Source organism: Lissotriton helveticus, chromosome 6, assembly GCF_964261635.1.
Source record: "Lissotriton helveticus chromosome 6, aLisHel1.1, whole genome shotgun sequence".
NCBI classification, from domain to species: Eukaryota; Metazoa; Chordata; class Amphibia; order Caudata; family Salamandridae; genus Lissotriton; species Lissotriton helveticus.
Window position 1 is genome coordinate 417,877,767 of NC_136067.1, and position 19,370 is coordinate 417,897,136.

General features: G+C 44.6%; 1 protein-coding gene across 11 annotated transcripts in view; it reads right to left on the reverse strand.

Moving 5' to 3' along the window:
• The window catches only part of DCDC2C (doublecortin domain containing 2C), a 5,988,712-nt gene that overhangs the window by 535,963 nt on the left and 5,433,379 nt on the right, over window positions 1-19,370 (reverse strand). The gene's annotated exons all lie outside the window — the stretch shown is intronic.

The window sequence follows — 19,370 nt, forward strand, 5'->3', positions numbered from 1 at the left end:
TTCTTACCCAGAATCCCCTGCAAACCTCAAATTTAGCTGAAAAAAATCACTTCTTTCACACATTTTTGTGTAGGAAAGTTGTGGCAACACCGGGTTCACACAAATATCCTACCACCCAGCATTCCCCTGGGTCACACGATAAAAAGGGTGTCTCACTCGTGTAGGAGGCCCAAATACCCACGACGGGCAAGGGCCCAAAATGTATTTGGGCAACATCACAATTGCCTATCACAAAATGACCTGGTTTTGAAAGGGGAGTCCCCTGATTTTTTGGCCCCGTGCTCGGCTGCTATCCAGGGAAACCGACCAAACCCAAAAATATCTGAAAACTAGAAACCCGGGGATTACAGGGAGTTATGGCTTACATTCTTCCCCCGTTGTTTTCTTACCCAGAATCCCCTGCAAACCTCACATTTAGCTGAAAAAATAACTTTTTTCACACATTTTTGTGTGGGAAAGTTGTGGCATTACCCAGCTGACACAAATTTCCTACCACCCAGCATTCCTCCGGGTCTCCCAATAAAATGTTGCCTCACTCGTGCAGGGGGCCCAAGTACCTGCGACAGGCAAGGGCCCAAAACGTATTGAGGCAACATCAAAATTGCCAATCTCAAAACAACCTGGTTTTGCAAGGGGGTCACCTGGGTTTTTGGCCCCGTGCTCGGTGGCTACCTGGAGAAACCTGGTGGCATCACCGGGCTGACACAAATTTCCTACCATCCAGCATTTCCGTGCATCTCCCAATAAAAATGGTGCCTCACTGCTGTAGGAGGCCCAAGTACCCGCGACAGGCAAGGCCCCAAAACGTATTGAGGCAACATCAAAATTGCCTATCTACAAATGTTTTGGGTCCTTGCCTGTCAGGGGTATTTGTGCCTCCTACACGAAGGAGGCAACATTTTTATTGAGAGACCCAGGGGAATGCTGGGTGGTAGGAAATTAGTGTCAGCCCGGTGATGACACAACTTTCCCACACAAAAATGTGTGAAAAAAGTGATTTTTTCAGCTAAATTTGAGGTTTGCTTAGGATTCTGGGTAAGAAAACATTAGGGGATCCACGCAAGCCATACCTCCCAGGAACTCCAGGGTATCTAGTTTTCAGAAATTTGTGGGTTTAGTAGGTTTCCCTAGAAGGCTACAAGCACGGGGCCAAAAACCCAGGTGACGCCCCTTGCAAAACCAGGTTGTTTTGTGATAAGCAAGGCTGATGTTGCTTCACAAAGTCTTTGGCCCTTGCCTGTTGCGGGTTCTTGGGCCTCCCACACGAGTGAGGCACTATTATTATCAGGAGACCTGGGGGAACGCTGGGTGGTAGAAAATTTGTGTCAGCCCAGTGATGCCACAACTTTCCCACACAAAAATGTGTGAAAAAAAGTGATTTTTTCAGCTAAACGTCAGGGTTGCAGGTGATTCTGGGTAAGAAAACATTGGGGAATCAACGCAAGCCATACCTCCCTGCAATACCCCGGGTGACTAGTTTTCTGAAATGTGTGGGTTTGGTAGGTTCCCCTAGCTGGCCGCCGAGCACAGGGCCAAAAGTCCAGGTGACCCCCCCTTGCAAAACCAGGTCGTTTTGTGATAGGCAATTTTGATGTCGCCTCACAAAGTTTTGGGCCCTTGCCTGTCGCGGGTACTTGACCCACTCACCCAAGTGAGGTACCATTTTTCTCAGAAGACTTTTTTTTGTTTTGTTTTTTTGCTGAGTTTTATATAGCACGAACTTGACCCAAACCGAATCTGTTATCAGAGCGCTTTACATAGCACCAGTTACGTTACATGAGGACACACATTCATTTTTTTTGTTAGGCACGGGGATATTAAGCGATTTGCCCAGAATCACAGGATGTTTGGCGGCGTTACCAAGACTCGAACCCAGATGCCTAGGTCCGAAGTCGAGCGCCCTAGCCGTTAGGCCAAGTCCAAGTATGGCTTGCGTGGATCCTCCAATGTTTTCTTACTCAGAATCACCTGCAACCATCAAGTTTAGCTGAATAAATCACTTTTTTTTCACATATTTGTGTGTAGGAAAGTTGTGGCATCACTGACCTGACACATGGGGGGTGCATGGAATTTTGTGGATCCACAGAGATTCCAGAACTTTCCACCACAAAAATGTGAGGAAAATGTGGGTTTTCAGACAAAGTTTGAGGTTTGCAAGGGATTCTGGTAACAGAACCTGGTGAGAGGCACACAAGTCACCCCATTCTGGATTGTGTACGACGTCCCAGCAAGAAAGGAACTGGCGTAACATAACATAATGTACTTTTGTATAGCCCATGTATCACCCGAAAGTCTCAAGGCGCTGAATAACAAATGTATATTGTTACCCAACTCAATGGTACTCAGTTTATAGACCTAAGACAGATGAAAGGCTGAGTGGACCTGCTGGGATTAGAACCTATGACCATGAGGTCATACACAGGCCCCTACTTTGGATGCATTTATCCACTGCGCCACCAGACCCGGCATCAGGGAGCAGGGGTAACTTTTATACATGGGGTGGAATGAAATCAGAAGAGAACCACACAACACCACCTACTGGAGCACAGCGGAATTGCTTTTACATCTTCTAAATCCAGTCAGCTGCCTGGAGATATTCTAGAAGTGAGGAATCTGGTCTGAGAAGTAGCCATCAGACATTAATATTGAAAGCCAAGGCCTGATTCTTTTCAATTTATGCAGTAGATTTGGAGGTATTTTCAGATTTGACTGCTCTTTTGCTAAGTTTTTTCAAACCAATAGGAAAGTAAGAAGGATTGCTTTTCCACTGTTTGTTAGGGGACACAAGACTTCTAACTGTGTCTTGTGCAGTGTTTGCGTGTCACACAATCTGACAATCTTAGTACCTAACAAACTTAAGGCCAGTGCACATCATCCTTAAGTAACTTTCTTAGTGGCATTTACACATGGGCTCTTGAGCAAACAGCTTTGGCACCTCTCGGGTGGCGCAACATTCATGGGGCTTCTGGGCAAATTACATGTCTGTGTGGTGATGGACACTCCTCCCATTTTAATTTTCTCCATTCCATTTGGCTTCACTAAAGGCAAAGAATAGTCTATACTTCTTTAGGCTTCAAATAGATGTGGTATTGTTTAGCTGGGATATGGATGTCATCAGTATGAGGAGGCCTGCTGCCTGTTGCATAAGATGACCCAACACGTGTGGATGAGGTATCTTTTAGCCTTTCCTTAACCCCTTCGCTGCTAGGCCTTTTCCCCTCCTGTGCTAAGGCTTTTTTTGGCGTTTTGGAGTAGTGCGTGCTTAGGACCTTGTAACCTTTGGACCACATAAGGTATCCACGCCAAATTTGCGTCCTTTTCTTCCAACATCATGTGGATTCTAAAGGCGCCCAGGGTTTGTGGATTCCCTTGGAGGGGTCCCAAAAATTAACCAAAATATAGTGATTTATTTGTTTTTTTTCAGAAAAATGGGAAAAACGGGGTGCAAATGAAAGCCTCTGGGTTTTTCCTTGAAAATGTTATCAAAAAAGGGTTTGTGGGGCTGAAATCTCCATTTTCTCAGCTTTTAGGGAATGACAGTCTTTTGTCAGAGAACCGAAATTTTTCACTCAGTTTTGGCATTTTTCTTGGACATAGCCTATTTTTGCGATTTTTAGAGCTTTCCAATAATGGATCCTGGAAAGCTTTACATTTTCAAGAAGTAGACATAATTCTGAATTCAGAAAGGGGTCATTTGTCTAAATCCATGAAGGTTTCGTTATAAAAACTAACAGTTAGATATTGGAATAATTGAAATTATTTTGAAAAAAACAGCCTTTTGTCTCAACGTTTTCACCTATAATTTTTTCTAATTTTGACAGCTCTTGGAAAGCAATATACCGTTACATCCGTTAGACATTCCTGGTTGTGGGGATATATAGGACCTGTAGTTTCACCAAGAACCCGACAAACCCAGATCCAAAAACTGAGCAACAACTTGCAATGGTATTTTTTCATTTACTGGGTATAGAGCACTTTGTCTTGGAAAATGTATACATGGAATAATCTGTATGAAAGACACCTATATATTTCTGAATTGGGTACAAATTATAGAGTTCAGAAACAGTATATAATTGCACATTTTCAAAATTGGGAATACTCATACTAGCATGGAAATTATTGGTCATTTTTCAAAAAGATTTTTTTTTACACAATGTCTTTCATTGAAAGGGGGAAATGCATGAAAGCTCAATTGGTAATAACAGTTTATTTACAAATCTAAATTACCCCTAGTGTCCCGATAAAAACGGTACTTCACTTGTGTGGGTCGGCCTTGTGCCTGCGACAGAAAACGGCGCAAAATGCAACGTGGTCACACCTAAATTTTGCAGTTACAAATTGACCCTTTTTTGGCAAAGTGCCTACCTGTCGTTTTTGCACCCTAGCTCTGCCGGCACCTAGGGAAACCTAGCAAACCTATACATTTTTAAAAAGTAGACACCCAGGGGAATTCAGGATGGGGTGACTCGACTGCCGACCACCAGGTTTTGCTACCCAGAATCCCTTGCAAAGCTAAGATTTTGACTAAAAAAACACATTTTCCTCACATTTCTGTGGTGGAAAGTTCTGGAATCTGCGTGGATCAACAAATTTCTACCCATCCAGCGTTCCCCCAGGTCTCCCGATAAAAACGGTACCTCACTTGTGTGGGTCGGCCTTCTGCCTACGACAGGAAACGGCGCAAAATGCAACGTGGTTGCACCTCAATTTCCCAGTGAAATCTTGCGCTCTTTGGACAAAGAGACTACCTTTTGTTTTTGAGCCCTAGCTCTGCCGGAACCTAGGAAAACCTAGCAAACCTATATATTTTTGAAAAGTAGACACCCAGGGAAATTCAGGATGGGGTGACTCGACTGCCTATCACCAGGTTTTGTTACCCAGAATCCCTTGCAAAGCTAAGAATTTGACAAAAAAAACACATTTTCCTCACATTTCTGTGGTGGAAAGTTCTGGAATCTGTGTGGATCAACAAATTTCCACCCACCCATCATTCCCCCAGGTCTCCCAATAAAAACGGTACCTCACTTGCGTGGGTAGGCATAGTGGCTGCGATACGAAACAGCGCAAAACGCAACATGGTCGCACCTCAATTTCCCAGTGAAATCCAGCACGTTTTGGACAAAAAGACTAACTTTTGTTTTTGCACCGTACCTCTGCCAGCACCTAGGGAAACCTAGCAGACCTATACATTTTTGAAAACTAGACACCCAGGGGAATTTTGGATGGGGTGACTCGTCTGCCTACCCCCAGGTTTTGTTACCCAGAATCCCTTGCAAACCTAAAAATTTGACAAAAAAAACACATTTTCCTCACATTTCTGTGGTGGAAAGTTCTGGAAACTGTGTGGATCAACAAATTTCCACCCACCCAGCGTGCCCCCAGGTCTCCTGACAAAAAATGGTACCTCACTTGCGTGGGTAGGCATAGTGGCTGCGACATGAAACAGCGCAAAACGCAGCATGGTCGCACCTCAATTTCCCAGTGAAATCTAGCACGTTTTGGACAAAAAGACTACCTTTTGTTTTTGCGCTGTAGCTCTGCCAGCACCTAGGGAAACCTAGAAACCTATACATTTTTGAAAACTAGACACCTAGCGGAATTCAGGATGGGGAGACTCGTCTGCCTACCCCCAGGTTTTGTTTCCCAGAATCCCTTGCAAACCTAAAACTTTGACAAAAAAAACAAATTTTCCTCACATTTCTGTGGTGGAAAGTTCTGGAATCTGCGTGGATCAACAAATTTCTACCCACCCAGCGTTCCCCCAGGTCTCCTGAAAAAAATGGTACCTCACTTGCGTGGGTAGGCATAGTGGCTGCGACATGAAACAGCGCAATACGCAACATGGTCGCACCTCAATTTCCCAGTGAAATCTAAAACGTTTTGGACAAAAAGACTACCTTTTGTTTTTGCGCCGTAGCTCTGCCAGCACCTAGGGAAACGTAGCAAACCTATAATTTTTAAAAACTAGACACCCAGGGGAATTCAGGATGGGGTGACTTGTGTGCCTACCCCCAAGTTTTGTTACCCAGAATCCCTTGCAAACCTGAAAATTTGACAAAAAAAACACATTTTCCTCACATTTCTGTGGTGGAAAGTTCTGGAATCTGCGTGGATCAACAAATTTCCACCCACCCAGCGTTCCCCCAGGTCTCCCAAAAAAATGGTACCTCACTTTCGTGGGTAGGCATAGTGGCTGCGACATGAAACAGCGCAAAACGCAACATGGTCGCACCTCAATTTCCCAGTGAAATCTAGCACGTTTTGGACAAAAAGACTACCTTTTGTTTTTGCGCCGTAGCTATGCCAGCACCTAGGGAAACCTAGCAAACCTATACATTTTTGAAAACTAGACACCCAGGGGAATTTAGGATGGGGTGACTCGTCTGCCTACCCCCAGGTTTTGTTACCCAGAATCCCTTGCAAACCTAAAAATTTGACAAAAAAAACACATTTTCCTCACATTTCTGTGGTGGAAAGTTCTGGAATCTGCGTGGTTCAACAAATTTCCACACACCCAGCGTTCCCCCAGGTCTCCCAAAAAAAATGGTACCTCACTTGCGTGGGTAGGCATAGTGGCTGCGACATGAAACAGCGCAAAACGCAACATGGTCGCATCTCAATTTCCCAGTGAAATCTAGCACGTTTTGGACAAAAGACTACCTTTTGTTTTTGCGCTGTAGCTCTGCCAGCACCTAGGGAAACCTAGCAAACCTATACATTTTTGAAAACTAGACACCCAGGGGAATTCAGGATGGGGTGACTCGTCTGCCTACCCCCAGGTTTTGTTTCCCAGAATCCCTTGCAAACCTAAAACTTTGACAAAAAAAACACATTTTCCTCACATTTCTGTGGTGGAAAGTTCTGGAATCTGCGTGGATCAACAAATTTCCATCCACCCAGCGTTCCCCCAGGTCTCCCAAAAAAATTGTACCTCACTTGCGTGGGTAGGCATAGTGGCTGCGACATGAAACAGCGCAATACGCAACATGGTCGCACCTCAATTTCCCAGTGAAATCTAGCACGTTTTGGACAAAAAGACTACCTTTTGTTTTTGCGCCGCAGCTCTGCCAGCACCTAGGGAAACCTAGCAAACCTATACATTTTTGAAACTAGACACCCAGGGGAATTCAGGATGGGGTGACTCGTCTGCCTACCCCCAGGTTGTGTTACCCAGAATCCCTTGCAAACCTGAAAGTTTGACCAAAAAAACACATTTTCCTCACATTTCTGTGGTGGAAAGTTCTGGAATCTGCGTGGATCAACAAATTTCCACCCACCCAGTGTATCCCCAGGTCTCCCAAAAAAAATGGTACCTCACTTGCGTGGGTAGGCATAGTGGCTGCGACATGAAACAGCGCAAAACGCAACATGGTCGCACCTCAATTTCCCAGTGAAATCTAGCACGTTTTGGACAAAAGACTACCTTTTGTTTTTGCGCTGTAGCTCTGCCAGCACCTAGGGAAACCTAGCAAACCTATACATTTTTGAAAACTAGACACCCAGGGGAATTCAGGATGGGGTGACTCGTCTGCCTACCCCCAGGTTTTGTTTCCCAGAATCCCTTGCAAACCTAAAACTTTGACAAAAAAACACATTTTCCTCACATTTCTGTGGTGGAAAGTTCTGGAATCTGCGTGGATCAACAAATTTCCATCCACCCAGCGTTCCCCCAGGTCTCCCAAAAAAATTGTACCTCACTTGCGTGGGTAGGCATAGTGGCTGCGACATGAAACAGCGCAATACGCAACATGGTCGCACCTCAATTTCCCAGTGAAATCTAGCACGTTTTGGACAAAAAGACTACCTTTTGTTTTTGCGCCGTAGCTCTGCAAGCACCTAGGGAAACCTAGCAAACCTATACATTTTTGAAACTAGACACCCAGGGGAATTCAGGATGGGGTGACTCGTCTGCCTACCCCCAGGTTTTGTTACCCAGAATCCCTTGCAAACCTGAAAATGTGACAAAAAAAACACATTTTCCTCACATTTCTGTGGTGGAAAGTTCTGGAATCTGCGTGGATCAACAAATTTCCACCCACCCAGCGTATCCCCAGGTCTCCCAAAAAAAATGGTACCTCACTTGCGTGGGTAGGCATAGTGGCTGCGACATGAAACAGCGCAAAACGCAACATGGTCGCACCTCAATTTCCCAGTGAAATCTAGCACGTTTTGGACAAAAAGACTACCTTTTGATTTTGCGCCGTAGCTATGCCAGCACCTAGGGAAACCTAGCAAACCTATACATTTTTGAAAACTAGACACCCATGGGAATTTAGGATGGGGAGACTCGTCTGCCTACCCCCAGGATTTGTTACCCAGAATCCCTTGCAAACCTAAAAATTTGACACAAAAAACACATTTTCCTCACATTTCTGTGGTGGAAAGTTCTGGAATCTGCGTGGTTCAACAAATTTCCACACACCCAGCGTTCCCCCAGGTCTCCCAAAAAAAATGGTACCTCACTTGCGTGGGTAGGCATAGTGGCTGCGACATGAAGCAGCGCAAAACGCAACATGGTCGCACCTCAATTTCCCAGTGAAATCTAGCACGTTTTGGACAAAAAGACTACCTTTTGTTTTTGCGCTGTAGCTCTGCCAGCACCTAGGGAAACCTAGCAAACCTATACATTTTTGAGAACTAGACACCCAGGGGAATTCAGGATGGGGTGACTCGTCTGCCTACCCCCAGGTTTTGTTACCCAGAATCCCTTGCAAACCTAAAACTTTGACAAAAAAACACATTTTCCTCACATTTCTGTGGTGGAAAGTTCTGGAATCTGCGTGGATCAACAAATTTCCACCCACCCAGCGTTCCCCCACGTCTCCCGAAAAAAATGGTTCCTCACTTGCGTGGGTAGGCATAGTGGCTGCGACATGAAACAGCGCAAAACGCAACATGGTCGCACCTCAATTTCCCAGTGAAATCTAGCACGCTTTGGACAAAAAGACTACCTTTTGTTTTTGCGCCGTAGCTCTGCCAGCACCTAGGGAAACCTAGCAAACCTATACATTTTTGAAAACTAGACACCCAGGGAAATTCAGGATGTGGTGACTCATCTGCCTACCCCCAGGATTTGTTACCCAGAGTCCCTTGCAAACCTAAAAATTTGACAAAAAAAACACATTTTTCTCACATTTCTGTGGTGGAAAGTTCTGGAATCTGCGTGCATCAACAAATTTCCACCCACCCAGCGTTCCCCTAGGTCTCCTGAAAAAAATGGTACCTCACTTGTGTGGATAGACATAATGGCTGCAACAGGAAACGGTTAAAATCGTACGGTGGTGAATTTACAATATCCTGAAGCAATATAACTTTGATTTTTGGGGGAGGGCACCTGAGTTTTTGGCCCGGGGCTGGGTGGTATTCTTTGGAAAGTAGCAAACCCAAACAGTTCTGAAATCTAGACACCCGGGAGAGTCCAGGGAGGTATGGCATGCGTGGGTCCCCCAATGTTTTCCTACCCAGAACTCCTTGCAAACCTTAAAATTAGGTAAAAATAGCACTTTTCCAAACTTTTTGGCGTGGGATCGCCGTGCCGGTAAAAATGTCCTACCACCCAGCGTTCCCCTTGTTCTCCCGAGTAAAAGGATACCTCACTTGTGTGGGTGCCCCAAAGAAGAACACGCCAAAAATGAATTTTGAAAAAAGTAGTATTTAGTAGTATTTAAGTTTTACAAATTAAGCCCCCCAGCCTGAGTCACATGCCTTGGGCCCACCCACACAAGTGAGGTATCATTTTACTCGGGAGAACAAGGGAAACGCTGGGTGGTATGACATTTGTGCCAGCAGCGAGATTCCACCCAAAAAAGTACGGAAAAGTGGGTTTTTTGACAAAAATTTAAGGTTTGCAGGGGTTTCTGGGTAGAAAAACATTGAGGACCCATGCATGCCATACCTCCCTGGATTCCCCCGGGTGTCTAGTTCTCAGAACTGTTTGGGTTTAGCAGTTTCCAAAGATGCCCGCCAAGCCCCGGGCCAAAAGCTCAGGTGACCCCCTCAAAAATTAAGATTGTTTGGCTAAAGGTAATTTTTTGGTCTCCACAGTAAGAATTGGGCATTTTCCTAAAGCAGCCACTATGCCTACCCATGCAAGTGAGGTACCATTTTTATCGGGAGACCTTGGGGAACGCTGGGTGGGAGGTAATTTGTGTTAGCCCAGTGATGCCACGCTTTCCCACACTAAAACGTGTGAAAAAAGATTTTTTTACAGCTAAAAATGAGGTTTGCAAGGGATTCTGGGTAAAGGAACGTTGGAGGATCCACGCAAGCCATACCTCCTTGGAAGCCCCCGGGTATCTACTTTTCAGAAATGTGAGGGTTTGGTAGGTTTCCCTAGATGGCTGTCTCGCACGGGGCCAAAAACCCAGGTAACCCCTCTTGCAAAAGCTGGTGGACTTGACATTGTTACCATTGTCACCACCATCCAAGCTCCAGACCATGCACACCGCCAGCCAAACACCACTCAGCGCACACCGACAGCCAAGTACCACTCCACACACACCACCAGCCAAGCATCACTCCACGCACACCGCAAGCCAAGCGCCACTCCACACACACCACAAGCCAAACACCACTCCGTGCACAGACAGCCAAGTACCACTCCACACACACCACCAGCCAAGCGCCCCTCCACACACACAACACCAGCCAAGTACCACTCCACGCACACCACCAGCCAAGCGCCACTCCACACACACGACCAGCCAAGCGCCACTCAACACACACCACCAGGTTGTAGGAGGAATTGTATCAGGAAAGTGGCGATCTTTCAATCTGGCAACATCCTCCACCACTCCAACTCCAGGAACACTTGCCTGTTCCACTAAAACAAGGCTGCCTATTACAGACTCCTGAAACTTTACAAAAGTCATCTTTGACTGGGGACAAGATTTCTGGAACACAACAAAAGCATTAAAGCATGCCAAATGGAAAAGATGGATAGCCAACTTCTTGTACCAAATGCAAGCCTTACGAAGAGCAGCATACGGTTCCAACCTCTGATCTACTCTGTCAACACCACCCATGTACTTATTGTAGTGCAGTATGCACACAGGTTTGCGCACTTCTGCAACCTGACCCCAAACAGTCACCGGTTCAGCGCTTTCATCATGTATTGTAGTCAACATGTAGACATCTCTCCTGTCTGAAAACTTCACAGCTAGAAGCTCCTCACAACGCAATGCACTGCACCCGAGCAAGCTTTCGACAAACAAGTTCTTTTGGGAAACCTTTACGGTTTGAGCGGATTGTGCCACAAGCAACCGTGTCCACTTTGGCCAATTCCCTGAACAACCGCACACCAGTGTAGAAGTTATCGACATACAAATGATGGCCTTTGTTAAACAATCCACGACCAAGTTCCCACACAATTTTCTCAGTCACTCCAAAAGTCGACGGACAACCAGGGGGGTTAATCCTGGATTCCTTACCAGTGTACACCCTGAAATTAGAGACATATCCAGTCTCACTGTCACAGAGCATATACAGTTTGATTCCATAGCGTGCCCTCTTACTAGGAATGTATTGCTGAAATACCAAGCGGCCCTTGAACAACAGCAAAGACTCATCCACTGCAATTTCTTTCCCAGGATAAAAGATCTCAGAAAATCGATCAACCAAATGATCAATGACAGGCTGAATCTTGAAAAGACGGTCACAATCAGGGTGATCTCGTGGCAAAGCAAGACTATTGTCAACAAAATGCTTCATCCGCAGCAGAAGCAAATACCTATCACGACTCATGACTGCCGGAAATATAGCTGTTGCCATCAAGGGACTAGTAGACCAATATGAAGCCATTGATGGTTTCCTAAGCAAGCCCATCAAAAAAGTTAAACCCAAAAACTTTTTCATCTCCTCCAAATTTGTGGGAGTCCACCGGGTAGCTCTAGCGTGGGGCTTAAGGCTGGCACTGTTCACCCTCAAAAAAATTTCAGCATACAAATTAGTCTGCTCTACAATCTCTGCCAAAAACACATCATCCATAAACAACTTGAAAAAATCAATAGGCAAAAAGTTTTCAGTGTTCACCCTACACCCTGGAACACCAGTAAATTCAGGCAATGCCGGCTGCACCATGCCTGGTGCAACCCAGAGGTCAGAACTTTCATTGTCAAGTCTTGCAGCCGCATGCTGCCGCCCAGCTGCCTCTTGTCTCACTACACCAACTGGAAGTCTAGCAGCCCCAGGCTGCAGCCCAGATGTCTCTTGCCACACTATTGGCACAGCAATGTCCTCCGCAACCACAGGCACAGCAATGTCCTCCCCAACCACAAGCACAGCAATGTCCTCCCCAACCACAGGCACATCATCCACACCAAAAGTAGCTTCATCAGCACTAAAAGTGTCTTCATCATCAGATGAAGCCATGTGTAGAGAAAACTCACTACCTGAATCTTCACCTCCCACCTCTGGCTCAGAATCAGAGTCAGACTCTGGACCGTGGTCAGAGGAAGAATCAAAAAGCATTCCAACAACTTGCTGAGCAGTAATCCGGTGGCTAGCCATTATCCTTACAAATAAAGGAGTCTGCACAAACAACTCAACAACCCCAACACTGCGCAAAGTAAGATAAAAAATGTAAGACTTTTTCACAAAAAACTATATTTAGAAAAAATATACAATTCACTTACAAGACACAACTACACTCACCAGCACCTACTCTGCAAAGACACAGCAAATAGGCAACGATATCCCACTAGAAAGAAGAAAAAAAACTTACATCTACAGAAGGACACATCAAAAACAAATGCAAAACATGTTTTACAATCACAACAAACAGAAACCAAACATACTCGTATTACTACACACTTTGCAAAATAAACAATTACATTACAATTGAACAAAAAAAAGGTCTCTTACCAAACACATGCAACTACAGAAACAGCACAACAACAGAACCACCAGTAACGGAACCGCACACTGCAACAATCTAAAGAGAAAAAAAAACAATACACATTAGAAGAAACAAAAACAACACACATTACAACAGGCTATGTCACAGGGTATGTCACAAATGGGGTGTCTGTCCCCAAGGGGGGAAGATTATAAATCATTATAAACGCGGGCCCCCTGGAAGCAACCCTACGGAGGGCAGAGAGGCCAAATAAAGACACGGCAGAACATACTGAAAACAAATGGGCCCAAGGAAGCAACCCTTGGCCAAGGGGTCGCTCCCTATAAAAAACAAAAACCTGGAGTATAGTGGCCTTTTCTATCCCCCCCCCCCCCCTGGGACCAGAAACTGTAAAAAAAACAGCCACTCCGCCCCCAGGGGGGGGGGGGCAGAATAGTCTACAATATTTATAATGCCCCCTGGAAGCGACCGTTGCCCAAGGGGTCACTTCCTTTATAAATATACTAAAATCCCTGGTGTCTAGTGGGCTTTTCTATCCCCCTGGGTCCAGATGTGGGCCAAAAAACGGCTGATATCCCCCCAGGGGGGGCAGACAAGTCTAAAAAAAATTATGGACCACTAGGAAGCGACCCTTCCCCAAGGGGTCGCTTCCTTTACAATTATAAACAAATCCCTGGTGTCTAGTGGGCTTTTCTGCCCCCCCCCTGGGTCCAGATCACGCGCTAACATGGGCGATCTGCCCCCAGGGGGGGGCAGAAAAGTCTACACTACATTTTTATGGCCCTGGAAGCGACCCTTGCCCAAGGGGTCGCTTCCTTTACTAATAAAAACACAATCCCTGATGTCTAGTCGGCTTTCCTGCCCCCCTGGGTCCAGATTCCCGAATAAAATGGTCGATCTGCCCCCAGGGGGGCAGAAAAGTCTAAACAAATAATAAATGCCCCAGGAAGCGACCCTTTCCCAAGGAGTCGCTTCCTTTTATCAAAAAAAATAATCCCTGGTGTCTAGTGGGCTTTTCTATCCCCCCTGGGTCGAGATCGCTCGCTAAAACGAGCGATCTCGACCCAGGGGGGGCAGAAAAGTCTGTCCTGCAATATTATGGCCCTAGGAAGCGACCCTTGCCCAAGGGGTCGCTTCCTTTTCAACAAAAAAAATCCTTGGTGTCTAGTGGGGCATTACTGGTGCAGGATCGCGACGCTGTGCGCGATCCTGAACCAGGAATGCCCTGCATTGGGACATCAGGGGAGAGGAAACAGTGTTTCCTCCCCCCTGATGCCTCAAGGCACCGAGTAATGGCCCCCCCACCCCACCGGAGAGCAGGAAACAGACCTACCTGCTCGACGCGCTGGAAGCAAATGGCTTCCAGCGCGTCTGGCACTTCCTGATGACGTCGGCGTGCACGACAGCGCGCTGACGTCACCAGGAAGTGCGGGGGGGGCGGGGGGAGCAGCGCGAAGTCTTCCGCTGCCACCCCCACTACTGCCACCACGATCAGAGCCCCAGGGGGGGGAGCGACAGCGCTCCCCCCAAGGGCTGTACTGATGACTGAGCGGTTCCGTCATCAGCACAGCCCAACTGATGCTGATGACGGAACCGCTCCGTCATCAGCATCGAAGGGGTTAATATGTCCAAGCTCATTGGTATGTCCAAGCTCATCAGGCAACACACATTCCTTACATTTCTTGAGAATAGTGTTTTGGCAGTTGTAACAGTGCCAGTGAGTGCTGGGATGACTGACAGGTTCAAAGCAAGCAAACCTGGCATGATTCAGCTCCCCAATACAGATTTATCTTTGACAGTATTCCATTATACTTTGGGAAGAAAATATAAAGAAGGTACAGTTAATGTTAATTTTTTTCGGGTAGTATAGTTCATTGCATGGTCTTGGAAAAGCAAGCAAATCCATGAGAAAGAGGGAATGGGCACTGTGGGCTTTAAGTGGCACCTGCCCTATATATACCACTATAATGTTGGGCACATATTTTACCAAACTTGTTTGGGTAATATTTGCATTCAGAGGTGATATATTACTGCATATATAGCTTCAGACAATAACAGAGTGAGAGCTCTAGAGGGCATTCTACTACAAGTTTTCAGCCCCATAATACTCACAAGTATAATATTTAAGATAACAGGCAGTTCATAAAACAAAGCAAAGTGATCTCGTTCCTTTGTACTGCTGATTATTGATTATTGACTATTTAGCTACTATGGGACATCTCAGCCACCCAATAATTTTTAAAGGGTGTGCTAAGTGCCCACTAAAACTGCTGGAATAGAGATATCAGCTGATCTCCTTGATTTAGGAAGAATCAGATCTTGTGAAGATTCCACTGGGATTATAACGAGGGAGAGCTCTCTTGATTTAAGTTCTATCAACTTTTGGAGTATCTAAGAAACATCAGAGTTAAGGAAATATCAGGCCACCTTATAATGTTTTGATTGGATGGAAACTGAGGTATGCCACTACATTCTAATGTGGTGAAAGTGTACCAACTACTGTAGGAGACAGAGGGAGCAAGACTGTGTACACTGGACATTATTTGGAGAAACTGCATATACAAAGCAAGAAGAAACCACTATCTGTCAAGTATCCATTGATACATTTCAGATTTGTGAATCCTGCTGCAGTAAAAAATAAATAATTTCTTCACAATCTGAAGGCTGTAACAGTCGCTGGACAAACTCTTGGGACAATGTTGTAAGGATGGTGAGAGAGACGCAAACCCTAGTCCTATGATTTGCATATGTTCAGTATTGGAACTCTTTTTGAAAATTATAGATCAATTGGAAAGATTCTAGGAAGAAGTCCCTAAGCCAGTAAAATGTGAAAATATTTAGAATCCAGCAACATGTGGTGGGGATGAACAAACTGTGCAAATTATGTTATTCTATTTCTTGCTATCAGTTGGGGCCAAAATGTGTAAATAATGTAAACATTTGTTTTCTACAACCTTTCATGAATGGGAGTATGACCCTTACAGGTTATATTCTCCAGAATGGAATATGGCACTTTTTAGAACAGTAGAAAACTATATTCCAATTATGGATTGCTGTGGGCTTAATGAGCTCAGCTGTTTTCCACTAATCCCCTGCCAGATGTTGTCAATTTGGGCAATATTATGTTCCTATAAACTCTGATGTTGGTACATAAGAAGACAAAAAAATGTGTAATTGTCTTGAGTGGTTTAGTAATAATTTTGGCTCCAACCCCATGTCATTATCATCTTTTAAGATGCTCTCAACTCTACTGGGCTACCCTGGCTTTAAGAAAGAAATTTCAAATGATTGGCATTTGATAGATGGTATGGGAAAGAAGCAAACAGACTATCTCCAATACATAGATTTTAGCCCAGCGTCACACTGATTCTTATTCATATGCTACATAAGATCATAGCCACCAAATCAACTAGATACTTCACAAGGGTGCCACAACTTACAAGCTCACCTTAACCATTAAAAAAAAAACGGAGGAGTGAGGCCAAACAATGGACAGGGAAAGGAAAGCCAACACGAGGAAACACTCTTGTTTAAAAAGAAACCTCACTCACCAACCTAGTTGGTGACATGCTTCATCATTGGGTCCCCACCAGAGAGGCCGAGTACCTCTCTGGTGTGCTGCGACGCCTGGTTACAGCGGAGCTGGTTTTTTGTGGTTCGTGTATGTGACTGTGAAAAATGGAGAGTTTAAAAGATGCCTCGGTTTATTCCCTAAAAAGCTTAATGGCGGCAAACCAGGCAACAGTAAAAACAAGTGAGTTGGATGAGATCTATCTGGCTGAATTGACCAGATGCATCCAATTTGTCATAGTGTGCTAAAAAGTGGTAAACATGTTTCTGCTTCAAAGTGCTATTTGCAAAGCTTTCATCATGCCTCAATCCACCCCCATCAAGCCCGTACTGTTAGACTTAGGCTGTCTTTCTATTGATGAAGTTGCAGGATTCAGACCCTTAGCCTATTGGAGGAGGATCTGGACCACTCCAGAATTGGCGTCTTACGCCAATGCCCTTATGTACATTAGAAAAGCCGCTCAGTCCTCAAAGATTAAATGGTTGCAGAATATCAAGGGTAACTTGAATGATATAGGAAGATCCAATAGGGAATTCATTTCCCAGCCAAAATGAGTATAAACAACTCTACTGGGCCATGATTTCTAGGAAGACCCTGTCGATAGTAAGCAGTATCTTGCTCACAGGTATCTTCATGGAGCATAAACTTCTTACGGAATTAGAGGCCTACTCGAATTTGATCACCAAATCTGGTGACAGAAAACTATATCACCAATTTAGAGTAGGTACCCTTCCCCTAAGATATTTCACTGCTAAATGGAATAAGGTTACAGATATCAATTACCCTTCATGCCCATCAAAGGAAGAGTCGGTAACCCATGTACTTTTTCTGTGCCCAGCTTACAAGGGCCCCCGTCGTAGATGGCTTAAGCCACTGTGTTCTAATTTTGGTACCAGATCCTGTATGACAGCATTTCGTATTCTAGTATCTAATACCCACCCAGATATTGTTAATGCTATGGCAAAATTTCTCAGCTGGTTCTGGGCTTTGAGATGGAAAAACCTGGAGGCTGGTTTGGGAATTCCACGTGTTGCTTGATTGTGCCCCCGAAAAGAAGGCTCCCCTGTTCAAATTTTATTAATTGGTTTATGTTTTTTTTAATATAATATATTATTGTATAGGTCACAATAGTCAGGAATTTTTGATAATGTTGATATTAAATCTTGTGAGTGTTGTATGCTCTTAGGGTGGTATTTATTATTTTAGATGACACTTTTATGTTTTACTGTGTCTTTTATGATTGAAATTATCGAATAAAGACTAATTGAATTGAATTGAATTGGATTCCTTACCTTAGAATAGATAGCTCAGCACTACCAACCCCAGAGGTCGGTCTGCGAACTAAGTTCACACCAGAAAGTCCCACAGAACTGAACTGCCAAAGAAGCCATCCGGACATGGCTGTCCAGGCAGTAATGTTTGGTGAACGTGTGCAATGAAGCCCATGTGGCTGTCTGGCAGATGTCATGAAGGGGAACTCCACGTCCCAAGGTAGTAGTGGCTGCCATGGCCCTGGTGAAATGTGCGTACAGCCCTACTGGGGGGTTCCTTTTTTTGCTAAGGATTAACAAATTTTGATGCAAAGAACGCCCCATCAAGAGATGGCCCGCTTTTGCATGGCCCAACCTTTCTTGGTGCCCACATATTCAACAAAGAGCTGATCATCCACCGAAATGGCTTTGTGATAGAATGAAAGCACACATTTTAGATCCAGACGGTGGAGCCTCTCCTCCTCTTTAGAAGGATATGAGGCAGGAAAGAAAGTGGGCAAAGTTATGGTCTGTCCTATATTGAAAAAGGTAACCACTTTAGAAAGAACAGAAGTTTTAGTGCGGAGGACAGCCTTGTCTGGATGAACAGCCTGGAAAGGAGGTTTGGAAGAAAGATCTTGAAGCTCCCTCATCCTGCGAGCAGAAGTGATGGCAACCAAAAAGGCAGTTTTGAGTGTCAGAAGTCTGAGTGGGCAGTTAATTAGTGGCTCAAAAGGAGCACACATAAGGTAGGTGAGAACATGATTCAAGTCTTACTGGGGCATTACGAAAGAAATAGGAGGAAACGTGAGTAAGGCCCTTGAAAAGAGAAGGTTGAGCTGGAAGGCAAAGAAAGGCTGCAATGGCTGAAAGATAGCCCTTGAGAGTGCCCAGAGGAGAGCCCTGCTAGGCCAAGGAAAGCATGAAAAGGAGAACCTCTGAAAGAGGGGTAGAAAGGAGATCCACAGCCTTTACTGTGCACCATGCCATAAATTTGATTAATCTACAGGCATATACCATTTTGGTGGGGAGATGCCTGGCTGCCAAGATAACAATACAGACTTCAGGAGTAAGGTCGTAAAGTGTCAACTGCCACTGCTCAATCTCCATGCAAGCATTTAGATACATTTACATTTTAATACAAAACAAAACTTGGGGAAGTGTTGGACTTTGATGGGTGTATAATTTCGAGGCCTTCTCCAGTGTAAACCACATTGGGTAAAGTGTTGGATCTTGAGGGGTGTGAATTTACAATTCCCAGTCTAATCTAATCCCTATTTGAAAAAATATTGTACTTGGAGAACCTTTAATTACTATAGACATAATCTTAAACAACACCTATTTTTACCAACTCAAAAAAGAAAAAAGAAATGAGATTACAATAAAACGAATGTAAATATTCCAATTCAATAATTATTTAAAAACATTTAAATGGTATAGGAAACAGCAGCAATTGAAAAATAATTCTTAAAATTAAACAATATTTAATTCAACATAAATAAAATATCTAAAATGTTTAACCTACATTTTTCTTTCAAATATTAAAAAAAACCTATTATAAGATGTGTACTCTACATTATAATATATATATACTTGGGGGTTTGATAACATCACAGCGCTAATCCACCCCGCAATACCAACCAGCAAGAATCAAGCATTCTGGGATCTGTAGGCGCCATGCACTAGGCGGCCC